This window comes from Hemiscyllium ocellatum, chromosome 2 (assembly GCF_020745735.1).
Source record: "Hemiscyllium ocellatum isolate sHemOce1 chromosome 2, sHemOce1.pat.X.cur, whole genome shotgun sequence".
Taxonomy (NCBI): domain Eukaryota; kingdom Metazoa; phylum Chordata; class Chondrichthyes; order Orectolobiformes; family Hemiscylliidae; genus Hemiscyllium; species Hemiscyllium ocellatum.
Genome location: NC_083402.1, coordinates 81,536,196 through 81,549,200, shown reverse-complemented (window position 1 = coordinate 81,549,200; position 13,005 = coordinate 81,536,196).

Here is a 13,005-nt window from a genome sequence, read left to right as displayed (position 1 = left end):
CGCCTTCTTCCCTTTCACAAGGGACTCCAATTCCTTACTAAACCACGGCTGCCTCACAAGGCCCTTTACACCATGCCTGACTGGTACATACCTATCGAGGACACGCAGTAGCTGCTCCTTGAACAATCCCCACATCTCATTAGTGTTCTTCTCTTGAAACCTGTTTTTCCAATCCACACATCCTAAGTCATGCCTCACTGCATCATAATTTCCCTGCCCCCAGCTATAGCTCTTGCCCTGCGGCGCACGATTATCCCTCTCCATCACTAAAGTAAAAGTCACCGAGTTGTGGTCACTGTCCCCGAAGTGCTCACCTACCTCCAAGTCTAACACCTGGCCTGGTTCATTACCTAGAACCAAATCCAATATAGCCTCCCCTCTTGTTGGCCTGTCGACATATTGTGTCAGGAAACCCTCCTGCACACATTGTACAAACACCGACCCATCTAATGAACTCGAGCTATAGCTCTCCCAGTCAATATCTGGGAAGTTAAAGTCCCCCATAACAACCACCCTGCTACCTTCACTCTTTTCCTGAATCATCCTTGCAATATTATCCTCTACTTCTCTAGGACTATTAGGAGGCCTGTAGAAAACACCTAACAGGGTGACCTCACCTTTCCTATTTCTAACCTCAGCCCAAACTACCTCAGATGGCAAGTCCTCTTCCATCGTCCATTCCACTGCTGTGATACTATCTTTGACAAGTAATGCCACGCCTCCCCCTTTTTTACCCCCATGTCTGATCCTACTAAAACATTTGAACCCTGGAACGTGCAACAGCCATTCTTGTCCCTGTTCTACCCACGTCTCTGTAATGGCCACAACATCGAAGTCCCAGGTACCAACCCACGCTGCAAGTTCACCTACCTTATTCCTTATACTTCTGGCATTGAAGTATACACACTTCAATCCACCCTTCTGGTTACAGGCACCCTCCTTAGAGATCGCTGCATTATTCCTAACCTCCCTACACTCAAGGTCCTGTACCCTAAAGCTACAGTCCTGGTTCCCATGCCCCCGCGGAGTTAGTTTAAACCCTCCCAAAGAGCACTAGCAAACCTCCCCCCAAGGATACTGGTGCCCCTCAGGTTCAGGTGTAGCCCATCCTTTTTATAGAGGTCCCACCTTCCCCAGAAAGGACCCCAGTTGTCCAGAAACCGGAATCCCTCCCTCCTGCACCATCCCTGTAGCCATGCATTTAACTGCTCTCTCTCCCTATTCCTCGACTCTCTATCACGTGGCACGGGTAACAAACCAGAGACTACAACTCTGTTTGTTCTAACTCTGAGCTTCCAACCTAGCTCCCTGAAAGCCTGTCTGACATCCTCACCCTTCTTCCTACCTATATCGTTGGTGCCAACGTGGACCACGATCTGGGGCTGCTCCCCCTCCCCCTTAAGGACCCGGAAAACACGATCAGCGACATCACGTACCCTTGCACCTGGGAGGCAACATACCAAACGCGAGTCCCTGTCGCCCCCTTTGTTGCACTGACGTTTTTTTCTGTTTTGATGGTGTTATTCTTTTCTTTGTATATAAATATTTTGTAAAAGATTTTTTAAAAGTTTTCAATAAAAATATTATTTTTAAAAAACTGTACAAAAATTTTACGAAACAGTCAACAGTTAACAATAAACATCAATTCTCAGCAAAACCATACCTCAAACCCCAAACCCCAATTTACGAGGAAATGCAGAAGAATCCCAATCCCACCTTAAGTTCCTGAGGAGAAAACAGTAGACATACAAACCAAATCCGATCAACAAAATGACAAAACAATGCATATAACACTGACACCACCAGGTCTTATGAGGTAGCATAAGCTGGTGATGGAGCATCTCCCCAAGACTACCTCACAAATATGGTGCACCATAAAACAAAACAGTTTTACAAGGTGTGGCGGCCCTTTTTAAATAATATTGACACTGACTTATCAGCAATACTAATTAGGGCCGTAGTATAGTCCCTAATCGACCAACAAACAGCCCACCCCTCCCACCTTGCAGCTTCTCGTTCCACTCTAATGCACCATCGGTTCTCGCCCGCTCCTACGCACCTTCTGGCAACCTCTAGGGCAGGCCGTCTCTATACTTCTCTGGGACAAGGGCACTCAGGACAGCCTACCCACCTTCTGGCTCTCGGAATGGCTGTGTCTTAATCTCAGGGCAGCTTACCCATCCTCTAGCTCTGGGGGTGACAGCTTGCGGGATGACCTACACACCACCCGGCTCACAGTAACGCCTGCCAGAACGAGGGATGCACACAATACAGTGTAGGTGAAACAACCAACCATCAAAAAGGCTGAATCCATTACCAAAATAGAGTCAGCACCCAAAGGCAGAGTCCACTCCAGAAGGAAACAATTGAACACCTCACATCACACACATGTGGTCAGTCTCCACAGAGGCCTAGTCCACCACAGGGGCCCAGGCCAACTCACAGAGACACCGTCCATTTATAAAGGTGCAGCTGACTCACAGGGGCTCAGTCCAAACACAAAAAGGTAAAAACACATGCAAAAATAAAGTGCAAACACTAAGTACCATAATGCAATAGCCAAGTCTTGCCACAAAATCATCATTTTCCTTGCTCAAAAAACAAGAAGAGTAACACACAGGCTGCAACCAGCCAGTGAAAGAAAAAAAGCAACAGTTCCCTAATGTGAGAAACAAAGCTCACTCACTTCAATCATTTCAGTCCAAGACAAGATCTGAATCAATAGTGTCATTTATTTCACACTTGCAAGTGGGTGTGATGTCCACTGTCCACAAGGCAGGGACAAAACACACTGAATTCAACGAATACTCGATATTTATATAATTTGGTTCCTTTTTTTTCATTATTTCATTGTTCCTCCCCTGTTTACACCTTCCACTTCCCTAAGAACTGCACCCATTACTCCTGTTTATCTCTTGCCTGATCCGGCCTTGTCTGTGACAAAATGCTTATTTCTGGCCTCATAAGGCCGTTTGACCTCATCCTGCTGTGGGTCATTGTTAGGCATATCCTTTCCTTACCATTATCTACTCCCTCCATCTGTGCTGCCCCTCACAGCATCTTATCATTAAGGCCCTTTTAATTGGGGTTTGTTCCTGTGTTTCTGTAAAGGTGGGAAACAGATGTTGATACCTATTGTTTGTACAGGCGTATCTAGCTTAACTGCCTCTCCTCACAGCACCTTATCTAGTCGCCTGTAATATCTACCATTGTTTTGCAGTCCCGTTTCTTTCTTGCATACATTTTTAGCTAATACAAAAAAAAACAATTATGCATTTCCTCCACATTGTTTCCATTCTTGTTGACTCAGTTCTTGGTTGAAACAATTACACACTGGTGTGAGTTCATTTACTTTGTATAAGCAATTATAATTGCAGAAGTAACATTACTTTACCTATATCCCATAATTTCCCCTTTTTCTTTAATTACCATTTTTTATCTTCTGCATTTTTCTTTTAAGCATCGCCCCCGAAATTCGCAAGCATCATACCAGAGATTTCATCCATCTTGGTCTCACTCATCCCCTCATTATTTAGTTGATAAAGTTCCTCTGCTTGATTCCCTTTTAGGGGCATCTGTTTCATTAAGGCTGTCTCAATCAGTCTTTGGGTGAGCCCTCGCATACAGGGTATGATACAACAGCCAATGGCCACCAATACCCCGACTACTATTATCAGGCAAGTAAGGATGGAAACTACCACCCCCTTCCATCTTCCAAACCAGGATTCAAGCCATCCCATGAGAGATGTGTCTATTCCTGAATTCTCAGCCAGATCCTCTGCTAAGGTAGTCAATCCCCTTAAGGCCCGAGTAATTGAACCATCAGGTGCAGTGTTATTAGGAATAAAGGTACAACAGCTTCCTCCTCCAATAGTTTGAGATATAATTTCTTAGTCTTTTGAGCATAGGAATCAATCCACAATCTGCAATATCCCATTAGACCCAAAAATTTACGTAACTCCCGTTTAGTCCTGGGCAACGGCATCCCCACTATTCCCTCTATCCGTTCTGGGCTTACCTTTCGCTTTCCCTCACTAACTAAATGTCCCAAGTATTTCACTTCCCACTCCTCATATTGTAATTTGTTTTTAGATACTTGCAGGCCCTGCTGGCCCAGGAAATTCAATAATTTGTTAGTGGCTTCTACTACTCTTTGTCTGCTTTTTCCTGTTACTAAGAGGTCGTCTACATACTGCAACAGGATAGTCCCCTTGGGGCTGCTAAATTTCTCCAATATTTGTTCTAACATCTGTCCAAATAGATTCAGGGATTCCATACACCCCCGGAGGAGCATGGTCCACTGGCATTGCTGTTTCCATTCTGTCTTGGTGTCTTCCCATTCAAAGGCGAACAAATTCCTACTTTTCTCCGCCAAGGGACAAGCCCAAAAGGCATCCTTTAAATCTATCACACTAAACCATTTGTGATCATGAGGGATCTTACTTAATAACTTATAGGGGTTTGGCACCACTGGGTGTCTGATCTGTACTATTCGATTTAATGTTCTCAAATCCTGCACCAATCGATAAGTTCCATCAGATTTCCGCACAGGTAGAATTGGGGTATTATAAGGAGACATACATGGCTCCAACAATCCATCTCTAATCAGTCTCTAATTACTGGCTGCAGTCCTCGTTTACCTTCTATGGAAATGGGATATTGTTGCTCACAGACAATGTCCCCTTTCCTTTTTAAATTTATTTCAAGAGTTCTTGGTGGGTCGCTGAAGGAACCCCTGACACCGCTATTCTTCATCAAAATTCATAAGCGGAATTGCCCTTTCTTCCCTTTGTAGATCAGGACACTCCCGCCTAAAATGCCCTATCTTTCCACAATAATAGCATCCTTCCTGTGGAGACCTCCATCTCTGCCCCTGTCACTCGAACCCTCTATCAAATGCTCCCCCTTGTCCTCTCCCTCTCCCCTTTCCTCTCTGCCCTACATGCTGCCACCCGCCGCTCCGGTTGCTCAATATTGGTTCCATTCTTTTCTTAACTACCTCATCAACCGTAGCTACCATCATTTTCACCTTCTGTTTTTGTCTCTCATCCTCTCTCTTTACAAACACTTTCTGTGCCTCTCTTAACAATTCATCTAATGGTTTTTCACTCCACCCTTCTATTTTCTGTATCTTTCTCTGTCTGTCTGGCCATGCCTTTGTCACAAAATGTACTTTCAAAAGACCCTGTGCCACTGGGTCCTCAGGGTTCATTCCAGAATATTTCTGCATTGAGTCTCTTAATCTTTGCAAGAAAGCTGAGGGAGTCTCATCTTTCTCCTGTCTAACTTCAAAGGCTTTAGTCAAATTCTGCGACTTCGGAACTGCCTCTCTTATTCCTTTCAGAATCAGGTCTTTCAATTCCCTCATTTTTTTCTCTATGCTCCGGGTTTTGATTTTCCCACTGGGGGTCTCTGAGGGGAAACTTCATCTCACCCTGTCCAGCCATCCCCATCTCCAATTGGGTGTTCCCTGTCCCATATTTTAATGGCTACTCCTTGTATAAATCTTTCTTCCCCAGTAAATAGTATATTCAAAATAGACATTAACTCAGCCCACGTATACAGACTGGGCCCCAAAAATTGATCAATTTGTTCAGACAACCCTACCGGACCCTCAACCAGGACCTTCATTTCCTTTTTAAATGTTCTGACCTCCCCACTGGTGAGGGGGGCACTTATAAACCCAATCTCTTTGTCCCCTATTGGTACCTCCCGAAGGGGATAAGTCGTCACGTTCTTCCTTATTTTTAAGAAATATTGCAATATTTCTAGCTCCCTATAACTTCAAATACCAATTCATCAATTCATGCTTGACTAACTTTAAAGCCTGTTCCTAACTTGTAAATATATTTATATATTTACGTTCATTTATTCAGTATTTAATATTTAAAATGTAAAATGCATACAGTTCTCAATTTTGAAATCCACTGTAATTACCCAGTTTTAGTCCCTTAATTTAAATCCAAAATTAGTTTTCTTAAGTAGTCCTGACCAATCATTGCTCAATTACAATACTATAGGTCGTGAAATAATCAGAGCTGCCTTAAAAGAATTTGTCTATTCAAGTTAAAAAAAAACTTCTAATGCATGAACAATGGCTGAATCCTAGGTCACAGATACTAACCATAGAATTTTGTTTTTTCTACAATCTAATGTTGAACTGAAACTTCAACTGTCCTCCATAAATCGCTTTTATGCAAAGATAAAAGAGATTAGTTAGAAACCGATAGTAAGGCAGTCATGACATGTAAAAAGAACAGGAGTTATCATCATTTTTTTTTCATAATCTCTATAGAATCCTTAACCTTAAAAGACATCATGTTAAGTTTCCATAATAAAAATCAGATTCAAAACAGTCCTGAAACTCAAGCTCCAGGGAATAAAACACAAACATTCAATCACCGACAAACAAATGTGCATTCAAACCAAATCACAAAGGGTTAAACTTTCTACCAGCTGTACAGCTTTTTTCATACTCTCTCTCTCTCACACATTGACATATAAATTCGGATATTTACAAACCCAGTCTTCGTCCGACCTGTACTTTGGCCAGAAGACGGCAGGCGAAGAATGGATTCCTTCGTCCATACAAAGCAACAATATTTAATCATCTTTTTCCCTTGTACAAGTATTATTTTTCCAATTCCACAACATCCTGCCCAATGGACTTTCTGGAGGTATGTTGTAAGGGACCCCGCCTCCACTTCCACTGCCTTTTTCTTCTTTTGTTTTCCCGGAGGCTTTTTTCCTTACCCACGGCACAACCCATATTGAGTTCCTTCGTTAGTCCCTTATTAACTACTAAAACTCAATCCCGGCTACCAAGGCAATACTTAAAAGTCAATCTTCTTACCCTGGTCTGTGCAAAGAGTTGCCTGGCCCCTTTTTGCCGTGTTTTCTATCGACCTCCTCTCACTGTCTGATTCAGATGTCTCTCTTGTGGGATTCGTACCTGTCGAAAAAGGAGCGGACCAAACCGGGACATGAGACCGCTCTTCAATTGGGAACGGGACGCATCTTCCCAGTGTCCAGGGCCAGCCACTCCCCCGGCAATGGAAGAATATCCCGGACAGCCCCCAATTGTGAGAAACAAAGCTCACTCACTTCAATCATTTCAGTCCAAGACAAGATCTGAATCAATAGTGTCATTTATTTCACACTTGCAAGTGGGTGTGATGTCCACTGTCCACAGTGGACAGTGGACAAAACTCAACGAATTCAACGAATACTCGATATTTATTAATTTGGTTCCTTTTTTTTATTATTTCATTGCTCCTCCCCTGTTTACACCTTCCACTTCCCTAAGAACTGCACCCATTACTCCTGTTTATCTCTTGCCTGATCCGGCCTTGTCTGTGACAAAATGCTTATTTCTGGCCTCACAAGGCCGTTTGACCTCATCCTGCTGTAGGTCATTGTTAGGCATATCCTTTCCTTACCATTATCTACTCCCTCCATCTGTGCTGCCCCTCACAGCATCTTATCATTAAGACCCTTTTAATTGGGGTTTGTTTCTGTGTTTCTGTAAAAGTGGGAAACAGATGTTTATACCTATTGTTTGTACAGGCGTATCTAGCTTAACTGCCTCTCTTCACAGCACCTTATCTAGTCGCCTGTAATATCTACCATTGTTTTGCAGTCCCGTTTCTTTCTTGCATACATTTTTAGCTAATACAAAAAAAAATTATGCATTTCCTCCACATTGTTTCCATTCTTGTTGACTCAGCTCTTGGCTGAAACAATTACACACTTGTGTGAGTTCATTTACTTTGTATAAGCAATTATAATTGCAGAAGTAACATTACTTTACCTATATCCCACACTAATGAGAACTAAAGCATAACAGTATGCACTGGCTATGTAGCCAGCCAGCTCAGAAATCAGTTCTCATAAAAGCTCAACAATACACTGGCTCTGGCCAGCCAGCTCAAAGATGGTCACCTGAATGGAGGAGATTCTAATCTCCTGGTTATATTTTCTGTTTTCCACTGGACTGAGGAGATTCTATATTATATTATTTTTGTTTCCCCTACACTACTACCTTACAGCAGTAGTGTTTATATTCCTCAGCACCTATGTTTGTATGAGTAGGTGCAAGATACAGTGAAAACACCAAGTGAATGTAGTTTTATTAACACTCCACCACCAGGAACAACACCAAAGTGGCTGTGAGATATTGTATTCCAGGTGCCTTCACTAACCAACTCACAAGCACTTTGTATATTCTCACTCACAGGTGCTTTATGTCTATTCATTCATAATTCCCATTCACAAACAAACACCATGTTCCTGTTTCATTCAATCATAATTCTCTACTATAGCACTGATGAAGGAGCAGCGCTCTGAAAGCTAGTGCTTCCAAATAAACCTGTTAGAATGTAACCTGATGTTGTGTGCTTTTTAACTTTGTACACCCCAGTCCAACACCGGCTCCTCCACATGATGCCTACAAAATATGGTTTCTTTCGTTCATTCATATAACCACGGTTCTGTAGTATATTTTACAATCATAAAATAGACTGACTTTAAAACAATTCTTTCTAATCAAAATAACCCTTTCAAACCCACTACTGCATTTTCACACCTTATCAGCCCTTGCTACAAGGAGATTTACCTTTAATCATACAGAACAATACTAGCCCCGCCATCATGTTTCCACAAAACATTATAATATTAATCAACCCTAAACAACTATCTCCTGGACCCCATGACTTGGAGGTGCTGGTGTTAGACTGGGGTGGACAAAGTTAATAATCACACAATAGCAGGTTATAGTCCAACAGGTCTATTTGGAAGCTTGTGCTTCCTGTTGGACTTTAACCAAAATACCTGTTGGACTATAACCCGCTGTTGTGTAATCGCCTGCACCAATATAGATTATAGAACACTAAACAGTTTCTCCAGTAAGCATGTAATTGTTAAATATCTTTTACCTGGGCCATTATCCCTTAAAGAAACTATCTGACAAAACAGTGCTTTCGTGAAATTGCATCAATGAATGAAACTCACACCGGCAAATCTCACAACCCAGCTGTGATAATCAGTTGAATATCCTTTATTCTTTTACTAAGGACAGTACAGTTGCTAACTTATTTAGAGCATATAGGCCTAGTATTTTTACCAACTTAAAAGACAAAAGGACTAACACCTTTTAATTATGCAGGAAACCAGGCAGACATTCTCAATCCCTTCAGAAGTAGCAACCTGCACTTAGCAGATGTTTTAACCCAAATCCTGGCTTCCAGGATGGAAGCCCCTTAAACCTTTGTGTGCTACAGATAAAAAAAATGTAACATCATAGTAATGGAATTTTAATATAGGTAAGAAGTGTGTTTAAGGGGGCTCTTGTAAGAACTGTATTTCAGGATTCTATTGCCACCTCAATCTTGTGCTCTTGTGTTTGCTGAATAAAAGTAGCTATTTTCACCAATTTCGGTCATTATTTGAACACAATCCCACAATGCCAATGAACCAGTGACGAGCAAAACCCAGAGCGAGCAATGTTTATGTGGAAAGGTGAAAGGAAGGGTAGGGACTAAATTAAAATAGAATTGAAGGGGAAATAAAGCACTCCACCCCATGGTGCTCACCTCGCCCTAAAGAAGCCAAGACTATTAGTAGACACCATGTGTTGCATCTCTAAGGATACCCGAGTCCAAACATAACTGCAGAAGAGGGGAAGGCATTCAGCCATATATTCTATATATATAATGTAATTTTTTTTACAGCTCATTGAATGAAAAGAAAACAAACTGAAAACACAAAAACAAAGGAGAAAAAGGAAGGCAATGTCTCTCAATCAAGGGACCTTTTGCCCCCCCCCCCCCCCCCCCCACCCCTGTACACTGATTGTGGCTAGCCAGCTCAGAGTCACTCTCCAACTGTGGAGATTCTTATCTCCTGGTTAGATATTGTTTTCATATATAAACACCCACACTACCACCAAACAGCTGTACTGCTTATTCCTCCCTAGCACCCATGGCATGTGTGTAAGTGCCGGACACAGTGAAGAACAACATAAACAGAACTCTTTATTGACATTACACCACATGCAAGAAAAGAAACACCGAGTGGCCAGTGGCAAGCTGTGCCCTTCGCATCAAAGAGCAATGCCTATGTGATTGAAAACGTGAAGGGTAGGGTAGGGATTAAAACAAAATAGAATCGGAGGGGGGTTCCTGCCACCTCTAGGACAGTTCGCCCCAGTACCTTCCCAGGGTGAAGCGCTGAGCATGGCCTACGGGTTCTTGATCAGTGGTGCTGGAAGAGCACAGCAGTTCAGGCAGCATCCAAAGTGCAGCGAAATCGACATTTCAGGCAAAAGCCCTTCATCAGGAATAAAGCCAGTGAGCCTGAAGCGTGGAGAGATAAGTTAGAGGACGGTGGGGGTGTGGAGAAAGTAGCATAGAGTACAATAGGTGAGTGGGGGAGGGAATGAATGTGATAGGTCAGGGAGGAGAGGGTGGAGTGGATAGATGGAAAAGGAGCTAGGCAGGTCGGACAAGTCCGGACAGGTCATGGGGACAGTGCTGAGCTGGAAGTTTCGAACTAGGGTGAGGTGGGGGAAGGGGAAATGAGAAAACTGGAGAAATCTGAGTTCATCCCTTGTGGTTGGAGGGTTCCTAGGCGGAAGATGAGGCGCTTTTCCTCCAGCCGTCGTGTTGCTATGGTCTAGCGATGGAGGTGTCCAAAGACCTGCATGTCCTTGATGGAGTGGGAGGGGAGTTGAAGTTCAACACTTGTCTCAGTCCCAACCCTCGAACTCAGCACCACCTTCCTAACCTGCAATCTTCTTCCTGACCTCTTCGTCCCCACCCCCACTCCGGCCTATCACCCTCACCTTAACCTCCTTCTACTTATTGCATTTCCAACGCCCCTCCCTCAAGTCCCTCCTCCCTACCTTTTATCTTAGCCTGCTTGGCACACTCTCCTCATTCCTGAAGAAGGGCTCATGCCCAAAACGTCGATTCTCCTGTTCCTTGGATGCTGCCTGACCTACTGCACTTTTCCAGCAACACATTTTGAGCATCTGTAATAACCTACTTTTGTTCTATGAATTTTAATTACTTGTTTCATATGTGTCATCATTACAGTTTAGCAATTGTCTTCATGTTGCTTTTATAAAGCAATGATTAAATCCAACTGCTCCACTTTTACACAGCTTTGTTCTGTACATTTATATTTATTTGCTTTGAAATATTGAAACAGCATGGGATGGTGCAAAATATAGTGAACAAAACTGTAAAATATAGTAATCGATGCTGTAAACTACAATTTTTTACTGTTGAATTAGAAAGACAGGGCAATGCAATAGCATTTGTAGATGTTCTCTGACCAGAATATCAGATGATCAAATCCCCAAGGTCGCCTCCAACACCAGTATTTCATTCCTCAGGGAAATCTAAACCTGCTCAGAGGTAGCAAGTCTCCTAAAATGTACAGCATCGAAAAAATCATAAGACACAGGTGCAGAAATCAGGCCATTCAGGCCATCGGGTCCGCTCCTCCATTCATTCAGGGCTGATAAGTTTCTTCACTCATTCTTTCACTTTCTCCCCAAAACTCTTGATCCCTTTGACAATCAAGGATCTATTTATCTCCATCTTAAATATACTCAGTGACCTGACCTCTACAGCCTTCCGTGGCAATGAATTCCACAGATTCACCACTCTCCGGCTAAAGAAGTTTCTCCCTATTTCCGTTCTAAAAGGTCTTCCCTTTATTTTAATGCTGTGTCCTCAGGTCCTAGTCTCTCCTACCAGTGAAAACATCTTCCCGACATCCACTCAGTCCAGGCCATTCAGTATTCTGTATCTTTCAATTAGATACCCCCTCATCCTTCTAAACTTTATCGAGTATAGATGAGAGCCCTCAAACATTTCTCATATGTTAAGCTTTTCATTCCTGCGACCATGCTCGTGAACCTCCTCTGAACACACTCCAGGGCCAGTACGTCCTTCCTGAGATATGGGGCCCAAAAATGCACACAGTACTTCAAAAAGGCCTGACCAGAGCCTTACAGAGCCTCAGATGCTTTTATATTTAAGTCCTCTCAAAACAAATGCCAACATTGCATTTGCCTTCCTAATTACTGACTCAACCTGCAAGTTTACCTTGAGATAATCTTGGACTAGAACCCCCAAGTACTTTTGCACTTCAGACTTCTGAAATTACTCCCCATTTAGAATATAGGCCATGCTTGTATTCTTACAATTTTCCCAAGTTGTACTCCATCTGCCATTTCTTTACCTACTCTCCTAAATCTTTCTGCAGCCTCTATAGCTAGAATGCCCTCAGTTCCTTCATGTAGATCATGATGTACAAAGTGAAAAGTTGTGGTCCCAACAGTGACCCTTGCAGAACATCATTTGTCACCAGCTGCAATTCTGAGAAAGACCCTTCTATTCCCATTCTGCTCATCTGCTAACACCTTGCCTCTAATACCACGGGCCCTTATCTTAATCAGCAGCCTCCTGTGCTGTATCTTGTGGAAAGGCCTTCTGGAAGTCCAGGTATTTATCATCCATTGACTCTCCAGAGTCTAACTTGCTCGTTACTTCCTCAAAAATTCTAGCAGATTTGTCAAGCATGACCTTCCTTTGATGGAACCATGCTGGCATTGCCCTATTTGACCAAACACTTGTTTGTTTTGTTTTAAACCCAAAAACCACTAGTCAAAAAAGCATCACTCAGGAAAACTGAAACTGCTTAAATAGATTTTTCAATGGTTTGTTTCAGAACTAGTGACTTGGTAGTAGACAGCAATGGGGCAGAAAAGTACAATGACGTTGGTCCTCCAAAGTGCACTGTCACACTGATCACCCAGGTAGCTGACAGTTCTGCCACACTGTTCCTCCAGGCAGCAGGTGGTGTGGCATTACCACAGTGGTCCTCCAAGCATCTGGCGACACTGCAGGTGGCGCTGCCATAATAGTCCTCCAGGCATCAGGTGGCACTGCCACACTGATCCTCCACATAGCAGGTGGCGCTGCCATACTAGTCCTC